Source organism: Propithecus coquereli, unplaced genomic scaffold, assembly GCF_000956105.1.
Source record: "Propithecus coquereli isolate 6110/MARCELLA unplaced genomic scaffold, Pcoq_1.0 Scaffold107, whole genome shotgun sequence".
In the NCBI taxonomy this organism is placed as follows: Eukaryota; Metazoa; Chordata; class Mammalia; order Primates; family Indriidae; genus Propithecus; species Propithecus coquereli.
This window is the reverse complement of record NW_012134636.1, coordinates 2,614,801-2,618,733: the sequence shown is the minus strand read 5'-3', so window position 1 is coordinate 2,618,733 and position 3,933 is coordinate 2,614,801.

Genomic DNA, 3,933 nt, shown 5'->3' with positions numbered 1-3,933 from the left:
TTTTTGTCTACTTTTAGTGGAGATGGATCTCGCTTTTGCTCAAGCTGGTCTCAAACTCCTGACCTCAAGCGATCCTCCTGCATCAGCCTCCCAGAGTGCTAGGATTACAGGCGTGAGCCACGGCGCCACGCTGTAAAGAGTATCTTCTTTACACACAATTCTATTTCTAATTTTTCTACCATGGCCATGTAATACTTTCCGAAGTCAGGAAAAAAAAGTTAAATATCTTCATTCTAACCAATATGCTTATTAAGTAGCCAAGAAACTGAACAAGTAACCTTTAGCCACATTTCACATTTCCCCCTGAAAACACAGGCCAGTTCACCCACCACAGCTAATGATCCTCCACTGGGCAACCTGCCATGGTTCCCAACTAGAAACAACCAAAAAGGGTGGGGAGGACAGATTCTTCCCCAGGGGTCTCAGGCAACAATTCCCCTCACAAAGGACCAGGCAGAAGGCTGGAAACCTCTGGCAGTCTCCCCTCTCGGTGGAGTGGAGGAAGAGCTTGGGGGGAGGAGGGGGAGAGGTCCTGGTGCAATTATCAGTGATGTCCTGGAAGGAAAAACAAAGGCCGGGAACGTCAACAGCACAGGCCAACAGCACAGGCCTCCGTGGCGGGAGGGGAGGAGGTGGAAAGTCCGCCTGTGAGGGATGGCCCTGGGAGCAACCTTCTGGAAGACTTCCTGTTGTTCAGAAGCAGGGTGGGAGAGCCTGCCTCTTTATCTGATTGTGGGCCATTTGTGCCTGCAACCTTCTAGCAGCTGCTCTCAGGGCTCCTGTGTCACTCACACAATGACAGGGACCACCTACGAGGAAGCAGAGCTGGCGCCGACCTGCCAAGGAGCTGGGCGATTGTGGGACTTCAAACACTGGGTGGACACCCAGGGCCCTATGCTAATGAGCCAAGTCTGACATACAGGAGGGCGGGTCCAGGTGGTCAGCTCCGGCACCCTGGCCCTCTGTCCCTAAGCTCTGCCTCCCAGCCCGTGTGAACCTCTCTGCTTTCGTTTCCTCGTTTGTAAAACAGGAATGATACTTAACTTCAAGAGGTTGTTGTGAGGGATAGATGAAATAATGCCTGAAAAGTGTCTGGTGCAGTGGCTGGCATACTTGTATTGCTCAATGCTAGCTATTTTTATTATTCTTTAGTAAGAGATAAAATGGTATTCTGGAAGATTCTAGAGCTTCAAAATTTAAACTCAGTAAAGGAAAGGATGCCCTGTTTAAAAAGTCAGCTGGGTATCATAACAAACGAACTCCTGTATGATCTGTGACAATCTATTTCACTTAAGGGAAGATAATTATCCTAATTCTATTGTTGAAAAAAGCTGAATAATATGAAATTATACTCAACTCCCAACCATAGAGCATTTCTGGCCTTCTCAAATAAATTAAAGCCAAGTTTACACTGTTGGATTAAAGATGGGTAACAGAAGCCTACTCACTCTTACAGCAGATTTCTATGAGAAATCTGGGAGCAAGAAACAAAATTTCTAACTTTTATCCCCATTGACCAACCCTTTTGTATGTCCAAAATGGCTGTGAGTGCTGACAAGAATGTACACTTGGGGCTGGGCACCGTGGCTCACGCCTATAATCCTAGCACTTCAGGAGGCCGAGGCCGGAGAATCACTTGAGGTCAGGAGTTTGAGACCAGCCTGAGCAAGAGTGAGACCCCATCTCTACAAAAAAAAAAAAAAAAATAGAAAAAGTTAGCCAGGTAGGCATGGTGGCACGTGCCTGTAGTCCCAGCAACTCAGGAGGCTGAGGCAGGAGGCTCGCTTGAGCCCAGGAGTTTGAGTCTGCAGTGAGCTATGATGATGCCACTGAACTCCACCTGGGGCAACAGAGCAAGACCCTGTCTCAAAAAGAAAAAAGAAAAAATGTACACTTGGAAACACAGACTCAGAACACCTGGGTTTGAATTCCTGCTTTATCAACTGCCAGTTGTGTATCCTTAAGCTACTTACATAATCGCTATGAACTTGAGCTCCCTTATCTGTTAAAAAAAAGGGGGGGGCCAACCCTTCATATTTCTCTGGGTCCTTGTGAGGAAGAAACCAAATAATCCACATAAAGTGCTCTACACAATACCTGGCCCTTACTAGGTGTTCATTTTTGTATTTTTGAATGAGACTGAAAGGAAAACATCCACTTTTGTTCCTTCAAAGCTTTCACTCACCCGTCTACTTGATATATGCTTCTTACTTGGTCAATACTGTTGGAAACACATCTGAAGAAATGTTTAAATCCTCTGTGAGTTATGAGGCGGCTGATGTTTGGACAGCACATCCAAAGTATCACTGCTTTCGGTACCCAAATTCACAGCACCCAAGATAGCCAAACCTAAATTCAACTCCCCCTTCTTCTAACATCAAACCCAGTCCCCTGCTGGGAGTGGTGGTGGAAACCTCTTCAAAGGGATGATAATTGAATATTTAGAACCTCTTCCACTTTGGTGTTAAAACAGGCCGAAGCACAGCCTCATCAAAAAAGAAATGTGTTCATTTAATTTTAAGCAGCTCAAGATAGGTTTTAGATTTTTTCTTTGCTAAAAGCTCTGAAAATGTGGCAGAAAACTCACTCACTTGACTGTGTCAGAAAATTCATTTATTGGAATTTTTTCCATCTATTATTTCTCCTGCACACATTTAACTCATTGCATTATATTCACTTTTATAAAAAAAAAAAATCTCGACTTTCACCTACACACAATTCAGAATTTAAAAGTTAGCAACTCCTGAAACTGAGACTAAAGTAGAATACTTTCAATAACCAAGAAGTTACCTAAGATATCTACTTCATCCTCAAGGGTAGACGGGCCTGGGAGAAAATCAGAAACTGACTTTGTACCCGTCAATGGACCCCAAAACTACAGACCTGTACGTTTTTATCAACACACAGAGGCAATCCTCCTTTGTTTAATTAAGATGAAGCCATCTGGCCATTGGGGTGAACAGCCTGACTTTCAGTGTGTTTTTTGCAGGGTGAGGGAAGTCCCCCTGACAGTCTGACCTTAAATGAGGCCCTTACAAAGCACTGGGGGTCAGGCATTTAGGACCCCTTGCCATGCCTACACCCCTAGTGCACCACTGATTTCCTAATGACCAAGCACCCGATGTGTTTTATCACCCAATTACCTTAACGGTGGGAATCTTATATACATCACCCAAGACGCAAGCAAACTACTCCCCACAGGCCGGGTTTGTAATCATTTACACTTCTTAAACAGTTAAGCTGGCTAGCGTGGAACATATCTCATTTATTATTAATAAATTCCAGCTGGTTCCTGTAACACCAGTTGCAAAAGAACCTAAAAGCAATAAAGCGTCAAGACAATCTAATTTCTATTGTAGGACACAACTTCATCTGAGGTCAAAAGCCCCAAGAAGAATCAAGTGAGGGTTGTAGACTAACAACTATAAAGGAAGTTGCATTAGATGTTCCTATTCTCAGACACAGAGAGGAACCTATGCTTTATACTTTTTTAATGAACCATCCCACTGCAAAACTTCTGGACTGCTTGGTGTAATCTTGCTCATCAGAAAAAGATGAACACAAGATGAATACCACTAGTTTCCAAGTTGTCAGTGTTCCTTTGCATTCAGGAAGAGTTTTAGCTTGGAAGTAACTCTGTTTTGCAAAAACAACTGAAAAGTATTCCCATGCATGAACAGAAAGATCTGATACGATACCTAGAATTAGGGATGTTCAGTTGTATCCTGCCACTTAGGCCCTTAACTTCTCCCTCTCTCAAATGTTCTATGTCACCACCCAATCTTTCAAATTACCCATCTATCCTATGAGCCAGTGGCTCTCAACAGCAGCTCCAGTTTCAGGGAAACGTCAAGGTCAAAACTGTCTTCATAACACCAAGGCATTATTTGCCTTTTCACTCCATCTTTCACACATGTGCAGTGGAGTTTTCCA